At 49.1% G+C, this 12564-nt stretch overlaps 1 long non-coding RNA gene across 3 annotated transcripts in view; it reads left to right on the forward strand.

Moving 5' to 3' along the window:
• LOC129385762 (uncharacterized) overlaps positions 1-12564 on the forward strand; it is a 143355-nt gene that overhangs the window by 69186 nt on the left and 61605 nt on the right. The window contains exon 1 of one of the 3 annotated variants that reach the window (XR_011895687.1): positions 3063-3176. The exons of the other annotated variants lie outside the window; for them this stretch is intronic. This is a non-coding gene — a long non-coding RNA (uncharacterized lncRNA). Of the gene's footprint in view, positions 1-3062; positions 3177-12564 lie in introns of those variants that run through there. 3 annotated transcript variants of the gene reach the window in all.

A 12564-nucleotide genomic window follows, 5' to 3' on the forward strand; every position in this document is an offset into this window, starting at 1 on the left:
TTCCCATTGTCCTTCTCCTCGTGATCTGGACTCGACAAGGGGCATTGTCTCATGGGCTCCTACTTTTCACGCATGGCGGCCTCAAGGTAGGTGCCGCTCTTTCCAGCTAACCCTTCATCACGCTGCATGCATTCCACGTATTTAGCTGACACTCCCTCGCCTGTCGCGTCGGGGGTCTGCGTTCCATTGTCACGCACATTCTCGTTCACAATGGTGGTCCTGTTGAGCGTTTCCTAGGCTGCTTCAAGTCTCTTTTCAACTACCTTCCGTGCATCACGCTCCTGTTTAGCTCATTTTTGAGCTCTTGCACCTGTTTGAGAAGCTCTTCCTGGAAAGCCTCCATTGTCGGCAGCCTAGTATCGACATCACATTGTGTGCCGGTTCATTAGATGCCCTCTCCATTCACATCCGTCTCCTCATCTGCCTTGAGGGACCCCCTGCGCACTGCTTGCTTTCCCGTCTTTCTCGCCATGTATTGCACGGCTTTTTGCAAACACTACAATACTATAATATCGCTACTACTGATGCAAATACTATAATACTATATGAATGTAGAGCGCGTGCGTTTTAGCAGAAACCGATATGCACAGAGTCGAAATCCTCAAAACGTCGCAAAGCCATGCTCACCACTGTTTCAAAAGCAATCAATGCCGCGGAGACCGAAGGTATGACACGCTCTCGCACGCGCTCAACCACGCAGCCACGCTTTCACTTTCCTTCCAAAACACGCACAATAAAACCACTAATAGCTATTTGTCTTGCCACTTCCAAGCTACCACTTAAAGGCTACAGACACTCAACGTCCCACCCGGCTACACGTGTTGGAGCACGTGGCGCGAAAGGACGCCCCAGCCATCCTGCAAATCCAAATGTACACGAAGCACACCTGCGCACGCGAAATACGAGACAAAAAAAGGAACGAGAAAGAAAACCACCCAATTACTATCTAAAGGCAAAAAATCAGCAAATGAAAAACTGAAGCAAGCTCAAAGCATGCACAAAATTCAAACAACCTGGTTAGGATGGATGGATGTTATGAGCGTCCCCTTTGGAACGGGCCGGTGGGTTGCGCCACCAAGCTCTTGCTACTATGCTGCCTAATATCCCACCTAGGTTAACGAATGAAAAAAGAAAAAGAAAACACTATGCACTACCGCGTCCAAACTTTCTGATCCCCTATTGCGAATTGTGCTTTTGTACGTCTCCGTCTTTTGTCGTTTCCCTACTTTTCTTCCACCAATCCTCCAATCGCCTCTTACTAATGTCTATTGCGGACCTGTTTGCTTTACCACTGCTCCCGCTGTACCCAAGGGCTTCAAGGAGGCCAGTGGTGCCTAAATCGACCGCTGGGTAGACGTCTTCACATTCTAATAAAATATGCCCCGTCGTTTCCCTAGCTTTACCGCAGCAAGCACATGCTTCTTCCTTCTTATATCTCGCTTTATAGGTGCGTGTTCTAAGGCATCCCGATCTCGCTTCGAAAAGTAATGAGCTTCCCTTTGAGTTATCATAAATGGTTTCTTTCCTGATTTCGTTTTTTCCTCTTAAGTAGTTACTCATTGGAGGTTTCTTTTCCATTGCCGCCACCCATGAGATTAATTCAGCCTCTCTGACTTTCCGCTTGACCTTCCTTGTTGCTGTGTTGCCCACCCCACAGGCCGCATACTTGCTGGTAAGCTTCCTAGTTCTTTTCCTCCACTGTGAATCAATGTTTTGCCTGTACAGATACCTGAACACTCTCCCAGCCCATTCACTTTCTTCCATATTCCTCAGCCGTTCTTCATACTCAATTTTACTGCGAGCTTCCCTCACTTCAAAACTAGTCCAGCCCATATCCCCCTGCACAGCTTCATTTGTAGTCTTCCCGTGAGCGCCCAATGCGAGGCGACCCACTGACTTTTGGTTTGGTTCCCGTCGAGTCCTGATTGTACCCCTGATTTAAAGCAAACAACCGCATTTCCAAAAGTTGGTCCTGGAACCATTACCCCTTTCCACATACCTCGGAAGACATCGTCCCTATTGTATCCCCATAGCGCTCTGTGCTTCATTATGGCTGCATTTCTCTTCCCCTTGACTGTTATGGTTTTTTCCTGTGTTTCCATATATCCATTGCCTTCGTTTATCCATATACCAAGGTATTGATATTCTGTTACCCGAGGTATTTCTTGGCCCTGTATCTCCACTGTCTGTTCACTGTTTTCATTGAATAACATAACACCTGATTTTCTAACACTAAATTTCAAACCTAAATTGTTGCCTTCCTGTCCACAGATATTAGCCAGACGTTGCAAATCGCTTTGCTTGTTAGCGAGCAACACAATGTCGTCAGCATAAAATAAACCTGGGAGTTGCTGCGCTATTACTGTACCTGCCTGTTTGTATGAAAAATAAACCCGATATTACTTCCTTCCAGCGCCCTCTCCATCCTCACCATGTACATCATAAACAGCAGCGGGGATAAAGGGCACCCTTGCCTCAGTCCCTTGTTGATATGAACTTTCTCCGCGCTCCTCATCCCTTCCCATTCAACGCAAATGGTATTTTCTAGGTAAATCTGTCTCAACAGCTGTATACAATCGTTACCTAAGCCTTGCCCTTCCAGAATATCCCACAAAATGTTGCGGTCTACGTTGTTGTAGGCTCCTGTAATGTCTAAAAAGGCCACATACAACTGTCTGCTTTCTGCTTTTGATATTTCAATACACTGAGTAAGAACAAAGACGTTATCGTCCAAACGCCTACCTATTCTGAAGCCATTCTGAAGCTCTCCCAAAATGCCATTATTCGTAGAGAGGCAGCGCGATCTAGTGGCGTGTGGGGCCTATAAGACTTGAAGAGTTGCATGTCGCTGCATGAAAACGCTGATAATTGTTCCTTCAGTTACCGCAGACTCAGTGACATATACTGAATAGCACAATGCTACGTATTCTGTGACCTACGTTGATTTGACGGTCGTTTCGAACTCTGTTTTGTCAGCAGAGCAGACCGGTGCGCTATCCATTTTACAACCGACAATGGACAATACTGTGGACTAGGTAGACTGGAGAACAGTTAAAGGTGTATGAATCCACGTCCCAGAAAGTGCACAGGGAATCCTAAGAGTAGTGACACAATAAAAGCGCATGGAGGAGCTTATCCAAGTGGTGCGGGTGAGATTGCGGCCAACACGCAATAAGGTAAATATTTACTCTGTTAGCTAAGCGCCTCACATACACAGTCGCACATGCCCAGTTACCCAAGTTGGCATAGAATATGTTTACTCAAGGGTGCGACATGCCTAATAACACATGTCGTTGTGCGCAGCTTTTCATGATTCAAATATACTTCGCGCAACACACCTGGTGACCCAAGCTGGAAATTAGACTGAAGGAAGTTCATTGCACAGCGGCACATATATTATGCCCCAAGTTGGTCGGCCGGCTGGTTTCGACTCTTAGCCGTCGACCGGCACCTTCGATACCGAAACTGCAGTCAGATTCCCAGACGTGGAAGCCCAGCTACGCAGATGTTATCCGTCGACCACCACCTCTGATGCCGATGCCGCAGTATCACCAGCAGTCAGCACCGGCATCACATTCGTACCATAGGGAACAACCGGCGTGACCACCACTTCGCAGAACCGACATTTAGGGCTCAGCTGACTACAGGCCATTGTCTTCCACTGTGGGGAAGCGGGCCACATCTGCCGTCACTACCCTCATTGCGTCAAAGCGTACCGAGAATTTCCATCCACTGCTTCGCGTCGTGCTTTTGATGGCAGCGGAGCAAAAATCGACACGAATTCGACGAGCTGGCAAGCCGATTCTCCGAATTACTGGTCGCGGTCCCCTTCTCCCGGACATCGTTTTCCAGCTGCACGACGCAGTTCCACCAATGTGGCCCGAGGGCGATCTCCGAGCCCACGCCGGGGAAACTGAAAGCCGGGACCTCAGGCGGAAATCTGCTACACATTGAAATGACGAAAATCCCTCATTGTCCTCGAACGAGAAGCCGATACAGCCGGATGATTTAACGACAAACGAGATTGTTAGTGCCGATGCTACAGTATCAATTGACGGCCACAACTTGACGGCGCTAGTTCACACTGGCACGGACTTTTCGATCATAACTGAAAAACTGGCGGACAGATTTTGCAAAGTGAAATTTGAATGGTCAGGAGCACACATTAGAGGTACTGGAAGCCAGCTACTGATGCCGACTGAGAAGTGTACAGCAAGGTTCAACATAGGGATTCGTCATTCATCGCAAACGTTTTTATACTCCCCGACTGCTGCAAGATGTAATCTTAGGTATGGACTTTTTACGTGACAACGGCACCGTCATGAACATACCAGAAGGAATACTAACCTTTTCTGGGGACGAAAGTACAGAAATACAACGCAAATCATTGCGCATCATAGACGACGTGACCGTGCCACCGTTATCTTGCCGTCTTATTTCAGTCAGGTGCGACACAGAGTACGACGGGGAATGTATTGCCGAGCAGATAATATGCTTTTGCTCACTGAAGGTGTTCACAGCCAGAAGTCTCGTCATATTATTGCATGGGCAAACAGAACTACTGCTCACAAACTTCAGCAAGGCAACACATTACAAAATGCGCAGCAGTTGCTTACCTCGACGATATGGTCGAATTCGGAGAATACTTTGCATTATAACAAGGAGTGCAAGACGATTCGGCACCCTTTCCTGTTCTTGACGTGAACTTATCACCAGCGGAAACACAGTGCCTTGTGGACCTGCTTCACCAGTTTCACGATTGCTTCTCGTCGACATCCAGAGTTGGTCAGACGCCACTGACGAAACACAGGATTATCACGGAGGAGATAGCGAGACCAATGCGACAAAACCCGTACCGTGTAGCCCCAAAAGAACGCGAAGTGATCCGAGAGCAAGTGAAGAACATGCTCGACGACGACGTTATCCAACGATCAAAAAGCCCATAGGCAGGGCTGGTAGTGATGGTCAAAAAGAACGACGGCAGTCTACATGTTTGTGTCGACTACCGTAAGCTGAACGGGGTGACAAAGAATGACGTACACCCACGACCGCGTATCGACGATTATCTCGAAAGGCTGAGGCATGTCGGCGACTTCTCGCCGATGGACCTGAAAAATGGCTATTGGTAAATCGAGGTTGACGAGAGAGACAGAGAAAAGACTCCTTTCGTAACGCCTGATGGGCTTTACGAATTCAAGGTCCTGCCGTTCGGTTTATGCTCAGCTCCCGCAACTTTTCAGTGACTCATGGATATGGTTCGGTCAGGCCTTAAGTGGCAGACACGCCTAGTATACCTCGACGATGTCATAGTTTTTTCGGAAACGTTCGAGGAACATCTGAGACGGCAGCTGGCGGTTCTGCAAACTATACGGTCTGCCGGCTTTGCACTGAAAGCAGAAAAGTGTCACTTTACTTTCGAGGAACTCCAGTTCTTATGCCATGTTGTGAGTCATCAAGGCTTCCGTCTTGACCTCGACAAGATCACGGCCGTCGCAAAGTTTCCAATGCAAACTTGTGGTCCCAACGTCTCTGCGTCATGAGGTCTTGCTAGCCTGCCATGATGAACCGACATATGGCGACCTCGGCTACACACGAACACTGGCCCGAGCCAAAGAGAATTACTGGCCAAGCATTGCCACCTTTGTGAAACATTACGTGCGCACGTGCCTCCATTGTGAAAGACGCAAGACGCCATATATCAAACCCACTTGGCTACTTCAACCAGTCCAAGCGCCCACAACTCCATTTTCCCAAATCGCGATGGACCTTCTTAGACTATTCCCGACTTCCAATACTGGCAATAAGTCGGTAATAGTTGCCACCGATTACCTGACATGTTTTGCAGAAACGAAGGCCCTTCCAAGCGGTACCGCAGTCGAAGCAGCGCGATTATTTATTGAAAACGTGGTTCTGGGTCACGGTGCGCCTATGGTGATAATAACAGACAAAGGGACTGCCTTTACGGCTACACTCCTAAAGACAATGCTTAGCCTCAGCGGCAAGGCTCACGGATAGACCACAGCCTATCACCTGCAAACGAATGGCCTAACGGAACGCTTGAACAAGACTATTGCCGACAGGCTGAGTATGTAGGTAGACGTGGAACACAAAAATTGGGATGACATTCTACCGTACCTCACATTCGCTTACAACGCTGCTCAACAGAAAACAATGCCAAAGACCGCATTTAGCCTTCTTCATGGCTGTGAAGTGATAACGATGCTCGATGCGATGTTGCCAGATGACTTCGGTCATACAGGCCTGGACCCTGAAGCTTGTCGAAACGCGGCCGCCGCTATCAGTGCGTTATCGGCGAAAGACCGGAGACGACTGTAGTCCAACCCGCCGGCAAGCGCAAAAAGCCCCCGTCTTTATTTCCACAGCAGTTTAAGTAGAACCAACGTGAGGTCGGCGACACGTGATTCCATACATGCGTCAGGCACAATGACTCGACGCGTCATGCGGGAGCGTGCTTTCAGCCGCAGATAAATGCACTCCAGCACATCCCCCTTTTGCAAAATGAAAGATTGTTTTCGCGCGTAGCATTTAGAACACCCGCACATGAAGAAAAAGCAAGAACCCTCAGTGGTAATCCACCACGAACAAAACCTTATTCATCAATCCCGTATCGAACTGGTCGCTTAACCACTCTACCAGACTTGGTCACGGTCACTGAACCAGAAGGTATCAAAGTTGAAGTCATAGCCCGTGATGCAGGTAACGAAGCTGTAAAGGTAGCGGGTGACTCCCTGTTCGTAGAAACCAACTCGGATGAATCACTTCCATTTGTAAACTCGTATCTGCCTTCTGCCTTCCTCTGTTCTGTCAAGTGGTTGAGCATTCGTCGGTTACGTCGCAGCCTACTCCCATCCTAGGAGCGTATTGTGTAGGACCGCGGTGTAGCGGCTGTGGCTAGCACCGTTGCTGTCACCTTCATGTCCGTTACCCAAACGGAATCACCAGCTTTTAGTTTATTCAATTCCCTGGTTCTGTGGCGCCTGTTGTAGTACCGTGCTTGTAGGTTCTTGTTGGCACTGTCTTCGGCCGCAAGATTAAGTAGCGGTGGCTGCACTGGACCACGCATCTGCGGCGCCATTGGAACTCTCGTCCTAAGACGCCGGCCCATGAGGAGTTCCGCCGGACTAGCGCCAAGAATGCCTTGGGTTACCCTATAGGCAAGCAGAGCCAGGTACGGCTTCTTAGATTTAAGGATCAGGCGCTTAATTGTTTGCGCCATACGTTCAATTTCCCCATTAGCCTAGTAGTGACGTGACCAAAGCCATAACCGTGTGCAAACTTATCAAACTCTGTACAAAAAAATTGTGGTCCATTGTCTGTCACTACGGTCTCCGGGATGCCATGGCGTGCAAAAAATGCTTTTTAGTCTTTCCATCACCGCACTAGTTTTTGTTGAGGCAAGGAGGGCTATTTTCGGATACCGTGACAGCTAGTCGACCGCGACAAGATAATGACAGTTGTTAATAAAGCACAAGTCGCCCCAACTCGTTCCCACGTGAAACTTGGCGTTGGGGTCGGGATCAACGGCTCCGAGTTCTGAGTGACAAAGCGAGCTCAAGTAACACATTCTTTCACTTGCCGCGCAAGTTGTTCACCGGGGCCTGGCCACCAGACCAATTCTTTTGCCAAAGCTCTAGTTCTTGAGATGCCCTGATGTCCATCATGTAGTTTTCATATTAATTCCTTTCTTAGGCACAGAGGTACCACCAATCTGGTCCCTTTTAGCAGCATGCCATTGTATTCGGCAATTAGTGCTCGTTCCTACCAGTACGGAACTAAGTAGGAAGAAAGCTTTGGTTTTTTCGGCCAGCCTTGGCGACACAACTTAAGCAAGGCTTGACAAACGACGTCAGTTTTTGGACATCGCGTATTCAGTTAACAAAATTGTCACTCATTTGAAGCCCTTGCATAAATGTTTTGATGAAAGACTAGTTTATCTGCTTTCGTCGCCGTTATCACGCTTTTACTGGGAACGTACACAATGTTAAAGTGATACCGCATCAGCCGCATCCTGAAGCACTGAACCCTTGGCGACAGCACATCAATAGGCATTTTACCAAGCAGCGAAACGAGAGGTTTGTGGTCTGTTTGAAGCATCACCTCAATACCTCTTATGTATTCGTCGAATCTTTCAGCAGCCGACGTTAACGCAAGTACCTCCACTTGCGCATAGCGCTGCTCAGTTTTGTCAGTGACCTTGAAGCAAACGCTATCGGCCGGCGCTCGCCACTGCTTTGGTTCTGGAAAAGGACGGCACCGAGACCATAAGACGAGGCGTCCGCCGAAAGAATCGTGGGAAGGCGTGGATCGTACATAGCCATGCACTTTGCTGTACAGATAAGAGATTTCGAGCTTTCAAAAGCCGTGTTCTGAGCAGGGCCCCAAGCCCAGTCGGTCGCTTTCTGCAAAAGCTCCCGTAGCGGTACAGTGATTTGGGCCAAGTTCGGCGAAAAACGGCCTAGGTGGTTGGCCATACCCAGAACACTGCGTAATTGAGATATATCGGAGGGTGCTCTCAGCTCTTTATAGGCTCTGAGTTTGCACGGATCAGGCTGTACGCCTTCCTCGCTGAGTAAGTGGCCAAGAAAGATTATGCTTCGAAAACCGAACACATACTTTACTTCGTTTAGGGTAACTAGACTGGGCCAGCTTAGCTAAGACGTTCGACAGTCTAGAGTCATGTTGCGCTTTGCTGTCGCCAAATATGAGAATATCGTCCATCAGGTTAACGACGCCAGAAAGGCCTGTCAGGATTTCAGACATTGTTCTTTGAAAATACTCTGGAGCTGATGTAATCCCGAACGGCAACCCACTGAAACAGTACAGCCCAAACAGTGTAATGAACGTGGTCAGCTCTTCTGAGGCCTTGCTGAGTCGAACCTGATGGAAGCCGGAATTCGCGAGCAATTTCGAAAACCATTTTGCACCGGCAAGAAAGCCCAGTGCTTGGTTGACCGTAGGCAACGTGTATCTTTCTCTTAAAACACTCTTGTTCAATTGGGTAGGGTCTACACAGATCCTAACATCCCTCGAGTGCTTTTGTACAGGCACAATGCCGGCACACCACTCTATTGGCTCTTCGACTTTACGAATGACGCCCATTTGTTCCATTTTCGCGAGTTCTCGTTTTACAGGCTCCTGAAGCGGAGACGAAAGATCTGATCAAGAAACACCAATGTATGAAAGCACCTAACCCTACAGCTAGAATAGAACTGGCAGAACTTTCTAAGTAAATGAACAAGCGTAAAACAGCTGACATAAGGAAGTACAATATGGATAGAATTGAACATGCTCTCTGGAACGGAGGAAGCCTAAAAGCAGTGAAGAAGAAACTGGGAATAGGCAAGAATCAGATCGCAAAAATAGGCAAGAATAGGCAAGAATCAGGAGTCGGACAGGTACATGCCTGAGATCAAGCGCTCGCGAAGAAGTATGAAAACCACCACAACGTGTTGTACGTAGACGTGGCCTGCACCGCAAGAAGCAGCGCATTTGTCACCAGCGTAGTTGAACACCACGGGACCAAAATAAATGCATTGTAGTTTTCCAGGACGAACGCTGCAGAGACAAAGGAACCAGCGAAAGCATTACCCATCACGACGAGACCACACGGGGAGTAGGTCATAGTTCTTACGAACTCTCAGACGGCGTGCAGAAATTTTTGCAAGGCCGACACTTCAAAGGCTTCACATTACATTGTGATTGGAGGGCACCAGCTCCCGCCATACGTACAGATCATGCGGACTCCTGGGCATGACTCCTTATCCGGCAATCAGTAGGCACACGCCTACGCCCGAGCCCATGCACACGTAGAGCCGCGAGGGGCTCACGCCGAACATTTCTACCCAAGCCTATACCATTAAGCTACACGCATATTTGACAACTCTATCGCCTTTTAAAGAGACCATTACCGAAGCTTCATAATTCTCTGATACGAGAGGACAGCGAAATGTGGTGAAAACTACAACCACCTCATATGTACATTTCGGTCTTTACATCGCCATACACACCGCACTGTATTTCTGTAAATGCCCACACTGTGATCAATGCACTATACTTACCACAAGATGCGGCTTTGCGCAAGCACACCACAGCTCACACCCTTAACACACCCCAACACAATGCAATGGGAGGCAGCGCTGTGCAGCTCCGACTCTACGGACCAGCTCAACCTGATCAAGCAAGCGCGAAGGACAGCAATACGCGCTGGACCTCTGCAATGAAGGGACCACTCACTGCACAGGGAAAGAGCTACCTATGCTCCTTTGCTCGTTCCTATAAGACTTACCCTCTCTTTCGGTCGCTGCATCGTCCTCTCAGCCTTGTAATACAATTAATGCCATGCCATCGTGATCACGCCATCATCGGCATACAGCCCTCATACATTTCTTTTCACACCAGCAACCTGGCACAAGCAAGGTGGTTCATTCTTCGTCATTCCAGCTTCGCAATATCACTCTGGTCACGCTGTCATGGTCACACCTACAACAAACCAGGGATCCAAGTTGTTCAATTATTTTGGCCACCATGTATGTGTTTGTGGTCGTCATGATGTCGTGGTTATTGGCACATCGTCATTCCAGTATTCTCATCCGACTCGTCATGTCATCATCGTAACGCGGTACTTTTATACTTGAATCCCTTCCGTAACGTCAATAAATTCCCGTCATGCCACCGTCGCCATACCGGCTTCGTCATTTTCTCGGCATCAATCTTTCTTTGTCATTGTGTGGTAATCCTACAGTCGTCACCCTTGTGGAATCATTGTGAAACAGTCGCTATCAGAGATCCGGTTAATCCATCTACGTTATGACGTTGCAGTCACGCCATCAACCTTCCATCAGGCTCACCACCCGACTCTCGTCATGCCGCCATCTTAACGCGAACGTTGTCATACAAGTTTCATGATATAGTCATCGTTACGCCGTTGTAACCATACACTCGTGATCTTCCCATTCTCCTCATGCTGTTTTCGCACCATCATTGTCACTGCGTCATCATCATAATGTCGTCGATGTGATTCGTTGTCATATACCGTCATTGTGATACTGTCGCGGTCATTACATCGTCGCCATTGTAACTTCGACATCCGACTCTGGTCCTGCCGTCATTTTCATACCATCGTCATCATATTGTCGCCAGCACTGCGAGAACAAAAAAACGACCACTACATCTCAACCGCGTTTGAAAGAGCCGCCACACTGCAAGCGTCAAGCAGAGCACCGCAACGCAACGCTGGGCCTGTGTTGACAGACCGGCGGCTCGTGCGCTAAAATCGGACTGGCACGCGACAGGAGGCGACAAAGAGGAGAACGACGTTCATAGAACTGGAGCTCGAGGGACATGTTTGTTGAGTGCACAGTTGGTTTTCGTTGACAGGCACCGGTTCACCCAGAATAAATTAGTTTTATAGAAACGGCTGTCGTAACTGTTGGTTACATATCGGGGTGGAGGTGCTCGGTATGATTCCAAGCCCCACACACGCCAGGAAAGGTAGCCCGGATCCGCGAAGTTTCGAGCGAACAGAATTAACGCCTGTGCACCAACGCACGAGCTGCCGCATACGAGGTAAGGCCCCCGAGATTGGTGCTCTCGCCGATTCACCAAGTGCAGCGGCGGCAGTCAGCCTAGGTACCAGTGCGATGGCTACTCGAGTAACCCCTCCAAACGTCGTCGTGGACTCACCCCGGACGCCAGAATCCTTTCACAGAGACACATTCAAGCATGCCAAGGACTGGTTCGATAACTTCGAGCACGTCGCCAGATGTAACGGTTGTGCCGAAACAAAGAAACTCCGGTATGTGTACTTCGCGCTGGAGGAATCTGCACGCACGTGGTTTCAAAACCACGAAGCGTCCTTGTCATCGTGGAACGACTACCGACGAGAGCTGCTTGCTACGAACTCGAGCACGGACCCCAGAGGGAAGAAGCCGCTCTTCAGGCGAGTAACCAGAGAAACAAAGAAACTGTGACCAAGTACAGTGAAGACATGACCCACGTCTCCCGCCGAGCCGACCAAAACATGGCTGAGGACAAGAAATTGCGGCACCTATTGCGCGGTGTGAAACAGGAGCTCTTTGCCGACCTAATTCATAACCCGCCCCACACTGTAGCCGAATTTCGATCGGAGGCGACGACAATGGAGAAGACGCTGCAGCAGCGTGCGAGGGAGTACAACAGAGATGTAAGCGTCGCATCATTTGACGTTGTGTCAGGAGCCCTCCCCAACAACATGCACATCCTACGCGACATGGTGAGTTCCGTCGTAAGGGAAGAGCTGCAAAAACTGCAGCTGGCCCAAAGCCCTCCTACGGTGTCCTCACTTGCCCATGTCATACGCGAAGTCCGGCAAGGAATTTGTGAGCCAGATCCTCAGGTACGGCCACGCACACAACCAGAGCGTCAGCCGCGTATATCGTAGGCCCAAGTTTCACGTCAGGACCTAGGACGCACCGACTTTGTACGAACGGCCACAATACCCCAGATGCTTCCTCGCAATGAGCCGCCCATGGCAGAAGGAAGACCAGGCAAGATCGCTGCATTGCA

Source organism: Dermacentor andersoni, chromosome 7, assembly GCF_023375885.2.
Source record: "Dermacentor andersoni chromosome 7, qqDerAnde1_hic_scaffold, whole genome shotgun sequence".
NCBI classification, from domain to species: domain Eukaryota; kingdom Metazoa; phylum Arthropoda; class Arachnida; order Ixodida; family Ixodidae; genus Dermacentor; species Dermacentor andersoni.